The sequence below is a fragment of the Acanthochromis polyacanthus genome, chromosome 15, assembly GCF_021347895.1.
Source record: "Acanthochromis polyacanthus isolate Apoly-LR-REF ecotype Palm Island chromosome 15, KAUST_Apoly_ChrSc, whole genome shotgun sequence".
Lineage (NCBI taxonomy): Eukaryota > Metazoa > Chordata > Actinopteri > Pomacentridae > Acanthochromis > Acanthochromis polyacanthus.
In genome coordinates this window covers 27,095,807-27,108,807 of record NC_067127.1, presented here as the reverse complement: position 1 = coordinate 27,108,807, position 13,001 = coordinate 27,095,807, and the positions used below count along the sequence as shown (strand labels likewise).

At 42.0% G+C, this 13,001-nt stretch overlaps 1 long non-coding RNA gene across 2 annotated transcripts; it reads left to right on the top strand.

Moving 5' to 3' along the window:
- Positions 1–977: 977 nt before the first annotated feature.
- LOC127537420 (uncharacterized) lies at positions 978–3,968 on the top strand. Of its 2 annotated transcripts, XR_007947043.1 has the most exons (3): positions 978–1,221; positions 1,296–1,400; positions 1,852–3,968. It is a non-coding gene; the product is annotated as an uncharacterized LOC127537420 (long non-coding RNA). The 2 variants fall into 2 exon arrangements; XR_007947042.1 differs by having other exon boundaries at positions 978–1,400.
- The last annotated feature ends 9,033 nt before the right edge of the window (positions 3,969–13,001 follow it).

The following is a 13,001-nucleotide window of genomic DNA, read 5'->3' as shown; positions in this document are numbered from 1 at the left end:
CATCTTTTGCTAGTTTTGGACCTTATATGACTACCTTCTATAATGCTCTGTTTTCACTGGTTGGACTGAACAAGACTAAGACCAGGAACAGTCTAGCTCTAGAGGGAACACTCTCCTCTATTATGACTATTAAAATGGCTGGTTTGGAGCCATGCCATAAATGGGACCCACCCCAGAGATAATCAAGGCTTCAAAAAAGGCCACCAGGGAGAACAACATGGCTCACAAGAATTCATTTTTTCCCTGTTCTGTTCCTGTTCCTGTTTATAGTTGTGCCATTTATTCTGAGTTTATAGTCTTTATTATTTATTTTTGGGCCGAGTTAATAAGTTATTCGCCCTGCTCCTGTGAGGTCCAGTCAGACCTGGTTTAGTCCTGGGTTTAGTTCATGTCACCCTGCTCCTGTGAGGTCCAATCAGACCTGGTTTAGTCCTGACTTTAGTCCATGTCACCCTGCTCCTGTGGGACAGGGTTTAGTGTCTGATTGTAATTCTGTTCAGTGAATGGATAATTTAAGTTATGAAGTTATGTTTTGTTTTTGCTGAAGCACTTTTTATTGTTTAGTTGGCTGATGTGGTGCACTTGAAGCTGTTGAGTCTGTGTATTAGAATCCATCCATCCATCCATTCTCTATGCACCCCTTAATCCTCACTAGGGTCGCGGGGGGGCTGGAGCCTATCCCAGCTGACTCAGGCGAAGGCAGGGGACACCCTGGACAGGTCGCCAGTCTGTGGCAGGGCTACATATACAGACAAACAATCACACTCACATTCACACCTAGGGGCAATATACAGTAATCAATTAAGCTCAGCATATTTTCGGACTGTGGGAGGAAGCCGGAGTACCCGGACAAAACCCATGCATGTGTGGCCGGATGGTTTCTCCCTCCTAGCCACTGTGTGCCACTGCGTTAGTTCAATCGCCGCTGTGACAGCGGGGCAGCATCCGGCGCCGCTGTATATATACACAGGTGGGTGGCTTTACCTCAGTCTCATGCTTTCTCCTGAGCTCTCCTTGTGGTGGTGACTGCAGCCGAGCGTGTTGGATCTGGTGTGGCAGATCGGGATGCACATAATACCGCTGGTACAGATAATGGGCTTTTCCCCTCCATCTTTATGTAATGTGCGCCGCACTTAGTGACAGCTTGTTTTGCTCTGTGTAGTGACGCTGGGAGACGGGTCGTTCCGTTCAGCATGCCGTGGGTGCGTCTGTGTCGGCAGGGTAAGCTAACGTTGTCTGCTTTGTGCAATTTGATGTGTTAACTGGTCCCTGATTTTGTTGTGTGGTTGCTGCAGTATAACTGGTGCCGTTTTTGTGGGATCTCCTCCGCCTGCATTGCTGCTACGCTGTGCCACGGCTAATCGGGTTGCTCTAATGAGGAAGTGATCAATGAAGCACAGGTGATGTCATTTAATGATAATTATGTTTAATTGTTTACCTTTACTAGGCTGCAGCTAAGCGCGTGGTTTGTTGCCAGTCCGCTTCCCTGGACTGGCTGCTGTTTCGGCTCTCTTGTTTTGGCTCTCTTGTCTCGGCTTTCTTGGTGTCTACGCCTCTCTTTTCTGGCTCTTTGTTTTCCTACGGCCCTTTTGGTGCTCTACGGCTGTGTTGGCGTGTATTTTCTGTAGGCTTATAGCCTCAGTGTGTTAGATTTATTGCATTGCACTTTTGACGTTAAAAGCCTTAGGTTATGAGGACTATTATGATGCCTCATATTGTACATGTGTTTTAAATATTGGTTGTGGAGCGAGTGAGTGTCCGTGCGTGTGTATTTTTTTATTAGTGAGTATTAGTCTGATCACCAGGTCACTGCTAAATTGGGAGTACTAATTATCTGTTTCTTTTGTGCAGGTTTGGTGAGCCTCGGCGGCAGTTTAATCCCTGGTGGTGGTTCACAGATCCCCTTTTTCGTTGGTGTGTCGTGTCACAGGTGTGATTATTTGGACCCCCTTTTCTTTTTTGATTTTTTTGATTATTTCTGTTTGCCTGCCGCCATGGTAAGCCAGACTGCTCCCTTTATTGTTTAAGTTAAGTACTCCTGATTTTCTATTTTCAAACTGGTGGCTTGCCTCTTATATTAAATTAACATTATAATTAAACAAAGAAATTGTTATAGTTTTGGAAACACGTTTCTGCCCAAGTGATTTCGAACCTGTGTGCCTTCAGTGTTTCAATGGTCCTTGGTTGATCATGTTGAATTGAATGTGCCGGGGTGAAATTCCCCTGGGTGGCGTTGTCGCAACATCTATCTGAATCCTAGCCATTCTTCCCCATTCTCCATTCCCCTCCAAGAGCTCCCTCGTCACGCCACCACAGGGAGAACATGCAAACTCCATGCAGAAAGATCCCGGGAAAGCAGGGACGCGATCCAGGGATCTTCTTGCTGCAAGGCGAAAGTGCTAACCACTACGACACTGTACAGGCCTGTATTAGAATCCTCCAAGACAAATGTTACAAAGTGGTTGCTGGAGTTATTTCAGTTATGCATATATTTATGGAAAATACTGAAATGTGTTGTGCACATCCAGCCACAGAACTTTCATCTATATTTTACATGAAGAACCATTTTCAATACTGCCTGGCCTTGCTCTGTTTTTTTCTGCTTTTTTTTAAGCTCAGTGTTTTTTATTATCCCTTAATGTTATCTCTATAATAGGTTTTTAATAAAATGCTCTTATAGTACACCAGAACTCAGGAAATAGGACCAATAATTTTCAAAATTTTCTGAAGGAGGACCCCCAGACCCCCAGTCACCATCTCGCACAAACCAAATCTCACTCTAAGGTCTGGTCACAAGTTGGCAGCCCTGAATTACTGTGTTGCGAGCAAAAGTCATGGCCACTGGGGCCTAAAACATTTACACAGTAAAGTATCTCCGAGAAAATCTAAATCTGTCCAAAAAGTGAAAAAGCAATTTCTCAGTTTTTGTTAGCTGTTTGTGAAATTAAGCATTCGCTCACATCCCGTGCACCTCCTGGGGGCTAAGCCTCCTCGTCCTCAAAACTTAATGATGCCCCTGTCTGGAGCTGAATGTGGGAAAAAAAAAAACAAAACAAAAAAAAACAAGGAGATGGTGGTGACCTTTTCCAACAGGCAGATGACACTAGCTACAGCTGTCACCACCACAATCCATGGAATGCCTGTTGAGCTTGTGGAGGAGTACAAATATCTGGGCACCATCTTTGACAGCCAGCTGAAATTCTCCAACACAGAGGAGATTATCAGGAAATGTCACCAGAGGCAGTATCTCCTAAGGAAGCTCAACTCTTTTGGAGTATATAAGAACATTCTCCAGACATTCTATTACTCCTTCATAGAGAGCACCATCACCTTCTCCATCACCTGCTGGTTCTATTCCATCAGGATCCACAACAGAAAACTCCTGTAGAGGACTGTCACTGTATGCTCAAACATTATAGGACTGCCTCTCAGGACTCTGTCTGCAGTGTATGAACAGTTAACATGTTGACTGGCAAACTGGATCATCTGTGACCCGTCACATGCTCTCTTCTCTGCATTTGAGTGACTTTCTTCTGGTCGACGACTTCGCTGCCCTGCATGCAGGACACAGAGGAGAAGGGCTACCTTTGTACCCAGGTCGGTCTAACTCCTCAACCTATGAACCATAACACCCCCCCCACCCCCTCCACCACCACCACCACCACCACACACGGACTTCACCATGGACCTCTGTGAACTATGCCATTTTGCACTCTGCAATTTATGTCTACCGTGAAATATTCTTGTATCCAAGTCATTGCCATATTGTACCTACTTCATTCGTATTTGCACTATGTATGACATATTTGGACTAGTATGTTACTCTCTCTTTTTTATTTTTATTCTTATATTACTTGCTAGATTTGTTTATATATTTATCCTTCTCTTATTATGTCATTGCTGCACTAAATGCTCTATGTGCCTTTATAATTGCCCCCTGGAGACAAATAAAGTTTCCTGAATCTGAATCTGTACAGGCGAGGTTGAACCCAATGTGAGGGCACAGAGAGCAGCAGGAGGCTTATCTCTGTGAATTGTATAATTATTACTGTATAACTAACACAGTTCAACTAAAGCAAGAACTCACTATGGAAAGGGAGGGGGGAAGGCATGCTCCCGGGGACCAGCAGTCAGAGAGGCACACGTCAGCGCTGATGGCAATTGGCGGAGAGCTGTAGTCAGGGATGATGCCAGTTTCTCTTCGGGGAGTAGGGGCCAGATGCCCGGCAAGCAGCCAGGTCACACAGAGCTGTCCAGGGGTCCACATTCTCTATCTGGATGATGGAAGAGGTCCAAGTCCTCGATCAGGAGGACTGCAGGGGTCCAGGTCCTCGATCTGGAGGAATACTGGGGGGCAAGGCAGGCTACTCCGGCAATTAAGGAAATCAGGATCGCACCGTGGTCGCAGAGTGTGATGACAAACAGGAGGATCTGACACTGAGTGGAGTGCAGAGCCGATCTTTATTGTAGTGGCGATGAGGTACAGACAGGCAGAGGAGCAGATGGCAGGAAGGTGGGGGGGACTAACAGGACAGTACTGGTAGTTACCAATCATTTTTATCTAGAAAATTATAAGGTTCACACTCTGGTTGGACCTTAATGCCACATCTAGATTGCACTGCTCCATTTGTGCTGAAAATATAGTCAGTGTCCAAATATTTATAGACTTCACCCTGGTCGCTGTTTACTGACATATTTAATGTAACATCTTTACAAGGTGATAATGTGGCAGATGTTGTGGTTATGGGTTGTTGTGGGGTTCTGAGGTCTGCAACTGGCGATGAAAGTAATGATTCTAGCTTTTTTCTTTGAAGTGTGTGTGTGTGTGTGTGTGTGTGTGTGTGTGTGTGTGTGTGTGTGTGTGTGTGTGTGTGTGTGTGTGTGTGTGTGTGTGTGTGTCACTCACCTGTCCCAAAGCTTTACACTCCTACAAGACCTGGTGCAGCAGCCAGCAGATATCAGAGCTGCAAAGAAATCAACAGAGATAATCAGAAAATGGCAGCATTCACAGTCAAAAGTATGTGTGGGTGAGTGACTGACCATCTGATTGTTTTTTTAACAAACTTCTAGTTTCTCTCTCTCTCTCACTCACACACACACACACACACACACACACACACACACACACACACACACACACACACACACACACACACACACACACACACACACACACAGAATGAAAGTGTTTCTCCTCACTCTGAATTGCTTCACAAATCATATGAAACTTTTCTCTCACTGTCAGTCGTCTTAAATTCCTGTCATGCATGGGGTCACTGGCAGTCCTTCCTGCTTCCTGTTAGACATCAACCTCTCCTGTCCTTTCTTTTTGTGACAGTTACCACAGCTATGTCAGTCTATATGAATCTGTTGTGGCTGCAATCATACAAAAACAGAACAGTCAGCTATAGCAAATATTGTCACTGACTATCAGATACATAATTACACTGATTAGAAGGGAGAAAAAGCAGTAATCCAAATCCAAACTGCTGCTGAATTCTGTGTAAATAAATAAATTGTGTAAATAAATAAATAAGAGTAATAAATTACTCTTATAAAGGTCTGTTGATCAGTTCATCACTTTTGCCAAGCCTTTGTTTTGTTAGTGTTAAAATAACCCTTCCTTCTATGCTTTTATTTTGAAGGTATATTTTAATGTTATGGGCTTTTATTTTGTCACCGTTCCAGCAGCACAGAAAGTGTTTATCTAAGAAGCAGTTTCTTGACATGATGAAAGTGCTGCCAAAAAGTCCAAAAATTCAAGTAGAGATGAAAGAAAAGGATTACATGCTGTTGCTGTCTATATTAGCAAACATAAGCAGAGATCCTGGGGGGAATACAAAGGACGTGTCCCCGCCTTCCATAAAGTTGTCCCCTCCCAAAAATCATTGTAAGCACACAAAAACAATTGAATAATAATATAGTAATCTTTAATAACAGCACAACAGAAGCGCTGCAAATTCGAAACGTAAAACTTTTTATATTTTAATTGTTGAAAGATTATGACCCCCTCATTCCTCAAGTGGTTTTAGTCCACACGCCGTTTCCAGCGTGCTGGGCTACTGGCAACTCCGTGTGTCAACAACATGCAATGTTCTTTCAAAGGATGAGAAATTATGCTAATGTGTAATTTAAAAAAAAAAAAATCAGCCAGCGGGTAAGAAAATAGCCTAGCATATCATCGTTAACAGGCTCAAATGAGTATGTAGAATAGCGGCAGTGACACAGGTGACACAGAGAGACAGGCGAAGACAGAGAGGAAAATAGATGAGGGAAAAGAGGGGAGGAAATATAGACGACAGGATTTTCAAAAACGTCTCTCAGGACATTAATGTCAGATATAAGCCCAATTTATATTTTACTGACATTAGATTTGTTTCTATAGAGATATCCAGATTTTTAAGATTATTATTTTTTGTAGGCTAGTAGTTTGTCCATCAGTTATTGGATTATTCTTGATGGTATTTCCTCTATAGTTTGGAACTTATTTTGAGCTTCACTTTCTTGTAAAGCTACTTTGATGGACTAAAGTGGAAATTAGAGCAGGGTGCAAAGAAATTCTGTTAGATGTGGTCATAAAAGTGCATCATTTCCACCTTCCACCTAATAACGTTGTTGATTTTTGCTGGCTGAACATAGAAAAACCTGTATGCAGGTAGAATATGCACTAAGACAGAACAATGCTAAAACTGCTATTATTACTTTTAATAAAATGCTGAGGGCTCAACCCTGCAAGGCAAGTTCCAAAGGAGCAGGAGAGAGAGAGGGAGAGAGCAATTTTTTTCATGTCCCCCCCAGGAATTACTCTGAAATTTTACTGTTTATTGTCCCCCCAAAAATGAAATGAGATTTTCGCCCCTGCGAAAGGATGGAAAGTAGGCCTGGGCGATTACATGATTGTGATCGCTGATTGCGATTAATTTCAGGTCGACCGCGGTGATCAGCTGTGAGCATATTTGCGCGATCAGACATAGCAGACGTGTCGTTTTCCTCTGTGGTAGTACTGTTTTCAACCATTTAAGGCAGCAATGCACAATGAGACGCCTAGCCTGCAAAAACGCATCAGAAGAATTCAATTCAATTCAATTTTATTTATATAGCGTCAATTACAGTCAAATCGTCTCAAGACGCTTTACAGAACCCATATGCCTGACCCCCAGAGCAAGCCCAAAGGCGACAGTGGCAAGGAAAAACACCCTTTTAACAGGGAAGAAACCTCGAGCAGAACCCGGCTCTATATAGGGGGGACCCATCTGCCTGCTGGCCGGGCGGGTTGAGAGGGACAGAGGAGGGCAAGGGGGAGGGATGGGAGAAGAGGGAGGGGTGGGAAAGCAAGGAAAACACAACACACATTTGGATACATGCATGACAGGATATGTGACACAGACAAAGTATAAGCTAACATTGAAAACTGACTCATAGTTTACTCTTATGATGTACGGCTCTGACATTAAACACACTCCATATATAGCTAGCAGTAAAATTCAAACAGTATGTAAGTTAGCATAACAAGTATAGTGAAGGCGATGCAGAGTTGACTGGTGGAAAAAGGGGAGTTGGAAGCAGAGGGCTGGAGGAAGGTCAGCAGCAGCATCCCACAGTGGACATGATGGAGACTGGACCAGCTGGTGGAACATCGACCACAGATCTGAAGCATCCAGCTCTGGGACCAGGGACACTCGGAGAAATAGCACAGGGGGAAACAGAGTGAATGTACTGCAATAACGGTATACATATTAAATGTAAAGGTAGATAGAGAAGGGTTCAGTGCGTCAAGAAAAGTCCCCCAGCAGCCTAGGCCTATAGCAGCATGACTAGGGGCAGAACGAAGGGACGTCCAAGAGGGAGTCAGCTGTGCAAATGAAGACACAAGCCGAACCCCTGTGGGTCACCCAGTCAGCCCCAACTATAAGATTTGTCAAAAAGGAACGTCTTAAGCCTGGTCTTAAAAATAGAGAGGGTATCTGCCTCCCGAATCCAAACTGGGAGCAGGTTCCACAGGAGAGGCGCCTGATAACTGAAGGCTCTGCCTCCCATTCTACTTTTAGAAATTCTAGGAACAACAAGTAAGCCTGCAGTTTGAGAGCGAAGAGTTCTACTAGGATAATATGGTACGATCAGATCTTTAAGATATGATGGAGATTGGTTATTAAGAGCTTTATATGTCAGAAGAAGGATTTTAAATTCTATTCTGGATTTAACAGGAAGCCAGTGAAGAGAAGCAAGTATAGGGGAAATGTGATCTCTTTTGCTAACTCCTGTCAGTACTCTCGCAGCAGCATTTTGGATCAACTGTAGATGTTTAAGAGAGCTATTTGGACAACCCGATAATAAGGAATTGCAATAGTCAAGCCTGGAAGTAACAAAAGCATGAACTAATTTTTCTGCATCACTCTGAGACAGAATGTTCCTGATTTTTACAATATTACGCAGGTGAAAAAAGGAAGTCCTACAGACTTGCTGTATGTGTGAGTTAAAGGACATGTCCTGGTCAAAAATAACTCCAACATTCCTCACGGTAGTACTGGAGGCCAATGTGATGCCATCCAGAGTACCTATTTGCTTTGAAAGCGAGTTTCTAAGATGTTTGGGGCCAAATACAATGACTTCAGTTTTGTCTGAATTTAGCAGTAGGAAGTTAAAAGTCATCCAGGTTTTAATGTCCTTAAGACAATTTTGCAGTCTAGCTAACTGATCAGTTTCATCTGGCTTCATAGATAAATACAATTGTGTGTCATCTGCATAACAGTGGAAGTTAATACAATGCTTCCTAATAATATTGCCTAAAGGAAGCATGTATAATGTGAAAAGTATCGGTCCTAAGACAGAACCCTGAGGAACTCCATGATTAACTTCAGTATGCTCAGAAGAGTTATTGTTGACATGCATAAACTGGAACCTATCTGATAAGTAGGATTTAAACCAGTCCAGTGCTGTCCCTTTAATGCCAATTGAATGTTCTAGACGCTGTAATAAAATTTTGTGGTTGATTGTGTCACACGCTGCACTAAGATCTAACAAAACAAGTATAGAGACTAGTCCATTATCTGGTGCTATGAGAAGGTCATTAGTAACTTTCACTAGAGCTGTTTCTGTGCTATGATGCACTCTGAAGCCTGACTGAAACATTTCAAACAAATTATTCCTTTGTAAGTGTTCACATAATTGATTTGCAACTGTTCTTTCTAGAATTTTAGAGAGAAATGGTAGGTTGGATATTGGTCTATAGTTAGCTAACACATCTGGATCTAAAGTGGGCTTAGATCCAGGTAAGAAGAAGGAAATGCACGTGTGTCAGCGTCAGCTAATCAGAGTCGACCTTTTCCTGCTCCACTTCTGCTTCTAACTTACCGGTGAGCGTAAACAAATGGCCGAGGAAGGAGAAGAACGCGCACCCGAGGGCAGCGAAACAGATGTTAGCCATTTGGAATTATCCTCCACAGATGAGGATATTGTTGAGAGAAAAGGTGCCTCAACGTCGGTTGTGTGGCGGTGGTTTGGGTACCTTCAAAATGACGTGGAGCAAACGAAGCCGATATGCAAGGTATGTCGGCGGTCGGTGCCCTCAAAAACGGGCAACACTACAAATCTCTTCAATCATTTAAAGAAGTACCACCCTAGTGATTACACAGGGAGCATGAAAGCGCGAACGGAGTCTGCACAGCCTTTTACTGCTGCTTCTGGCACACCTAGGATAAGCAGTTTAGCTAATACTAGCCGTGCAGCCACTGAACCAAAGCAACAGTCAATAGTGTCATCTTTTACGGCCACCGCACCATACCAGCATCACTCCAAGAGGAAGAAAACGATTACACATGCGATTACTTTTTGTCTTGCAAAAGACATGATGCCCCTAAACTCAGTGGAGAAAGACGGATTTAGGTATTTAATCAAAGTGCTGGACCCGAGGTATGAAGTACCCGGCAGAAAATATTTTTCTCAAACTGAAATACCACAGCTATATGACGAATGCAGAAGAAAGCTGGAAACAGAGTTTAAACTTAAAGAGATGAAATACTTTACAACTACGGGTGATCTTTGGTTGAGTCACACGTCTGAGCCATATTTGAGTCTCACAATACATTACATTGACCAGGAGTGAACTCTACAGAGCACATGCTTACAGACTGTGTATTTTCCGGAAGACCACACTGCCGAAATCATCAGTCAGGGGCTGGAGGATGCACTGGAATCCTGTGGCCTTAGTGAAGACCGACAGGTCTGCATCACAACAGATAATGGAGCCAACATAGTAAAAGCTGTTGCTCTTAAAGTCTTAAAGATCAGCAGGCTGTTGAAGCAGAACTGAACAGTTACCTGCAAACGCCAAATGCAGACAGTGAGACCAATCCATTGGCATGGTGGAAGACCCACTCTACAACATATCCCAGAGTTAGTCTCTTAGCAAAGCGATACCTCTGTATTCCTGCCACCAGCTCGCCCTCAGAGAGGGCTTTCAGTACAGGGGGCAACACTGTGTCCTGCCACAGGGCAGCTTTAAAGCCAGATGCTGTTGGCAGGCTTGTCTTTCTGGCAAAAAAAAACCCTTGTCCATAGCCCTTAATAATGTACACTAAATTCAGCATGTTTAAGTGTTGCACTTTTTATTTAAGGTGTCTTCATTATCCCCAAGGGACAGTTTGTTTTTATTTTTTATCTTGTTCACCTGTTTACCAAAAAATTCTCAGGACTGTAAATTAGTGCACTCTTATATTTTTCTAGATTCATTGCACTGTTGAGTGAAAATTGTTTTTATATTTTTCTATATTTTATTTAACTTGCTTCATTTGCTTTGTTAATATTACTGTTTTCATATTGACAATGAGGAGTGTTGCTGTTAGAGTATTCAGTGCTGCTATTTTATTTTTTTAATATATTGTTATTGTTTATTTTGTACTGATATTATTTAACCTGAAACTAGCTAATCTGTGCCATTATTAAAAATATTGCACATTTGATGCAAGTAACAATAATGTTTACACAGCATATGTTGCATCAGAACTGAAAATAGTAGTGTTTGTTTATTTTGGATAAGTGTCTTTCTTACCCCAAAAGGGAAAGTTTATTTTATTTTCTATTGTGTATACCACCAAAACCAGTAAGTCAGGACTGTTAACTATTGCACTTTTAGTGTTATATATATTTTTATTACATTTGTTGCACTGTTTGCACTGTGAGTGGAAATTGCTTTTCTATTTGTCTATGTTCATATTTAATTTGTTTTGTTAATAAAAAGTAGAATTAATCTCGAGTTTTTAGTTTTCAGTACAGAGGTTTTAAGCTGGCAGTTTAAAAACAATATAAAATATTGTAAAATAATCGTGATTGAAATCGTGATCGAATGATATGACAAAATAAATCATGATCATTTTTTTTTGCCATATCGCCCAGCCCTAATGGAAAGGATGTGTATAAACTTAGAAGCATCTAGCTGGAATGTGGACAAGCATTTACAGTGTTTCATGAAGAAAGGAATGAAGGATAGAAAGGCGAATTTGTTTCCAAAATAAGGCTGATGGCTGAAAGTAAATAAAGACTTTGTGAAACATTAGGAGCTTCACCATTGTCTGGCTGGGGTTTGCTATATTGCGTGACCTAAATACATAGCGGGCGGCAGGAATTGATGGAACTCAGAAACACCCCACAGTTTAATCATTTGTTCCTTGTATGAATTCCAACTGATGAATCACAGCCAATTTATCGTGGGATTGCAATCATGTGATTGTCAACAGGTAACTGACACTGTGTTCATGTCGTGGTTACAGTGACGCCGTGTCGCTATGTCGCAATGGGAAATCCTTAACAAAGCCGTAGATTCAGACTATAATCTGTATCATTGTGAAAATTTAATGAGGTGGTCTTTGTGTCATTTCTGACTTCCCCTGAAAATTTCACCCAAATCTGTTAGTCCATTTTTGAGGAATGTTTCACACTGACAGACAGACAGATTCACAGACAAATGTACGTCGATCGTCACATAACTCTGCTGTTCCTTGGTGGAGTAATAAATGTGCTACTTTATCTCTCTCTCTAAGGTCTTCATCAATGTATCTGCAGCAATATATCTGATCGGTTGAATTTCCCGAGTGATAGCAAATCACTGAAAGAAGGGCAGAGCATATTTTTGGAGGAGGCCAGCTCTGGTAAATGTTTGGAAGGCGAGTTAGCAGATACAGCTGAAGTTGTAAGAAACACCACAGTCTCACACAATCATGCCTGGGTTTCCTGTTACGCAGGAAATGCACCAATAATTTAGTTGTTGGTGTCAATGCAGCTGAAATTTATTTTGCCGACAGTGCTTGGCGAGGTCTATCGCTAACAGGTTTGCTGTGGCTATTAGCCTGCAGCCAATGCTATCTGGAGCACTGTAAGATTTTTTAAACGTAAGATAAACTTTCACACTCTGCTGTAACTGACAGACATGTCTCTTTTACAGAGACACGAACTGTAGAAACTGAACAAGAAGCACAGCCATCTTCAGAAAAAATCAGGATATTAGCTACCTTTACAGTCACTAAGGCTACAGCTAAATTCAGAGGCAGCCACAGATTACCCAGAAAACGGTGTCTTAAAAACAGTAGTTTATAATACTTTAAAATATAGGGGATAGTGGTCAATACTCATGATTGAACAGTGGCAACAAAACAGAAAACAATAGACATAACTGCAGGACAAAAACTGATCAATCTCAATCAATCATTTTCACAGTAAACAGAGGGAAGTGTCATAGTGTCTGCCATCAGTGTGTGAATGTGTGTGTGAATGAGTGAATGTGATGTATAATGTAAAGCGCTTTGGGTATCGTTTCAGGTATAGTAAAGCGCTATATAAATACAGACCATTTACCATTTTGTTGCATGATGCACAAACCTAATTAATCTCAATGTTTGACTGAAGTTGATGTAATTTTGCATATTTTCACAGCTGTAACTACTTGCAAATGTAGTGAACACACCTTCATTAGGATGACAAAATGCAGATGTGGCAGTCTGTACAGGAGA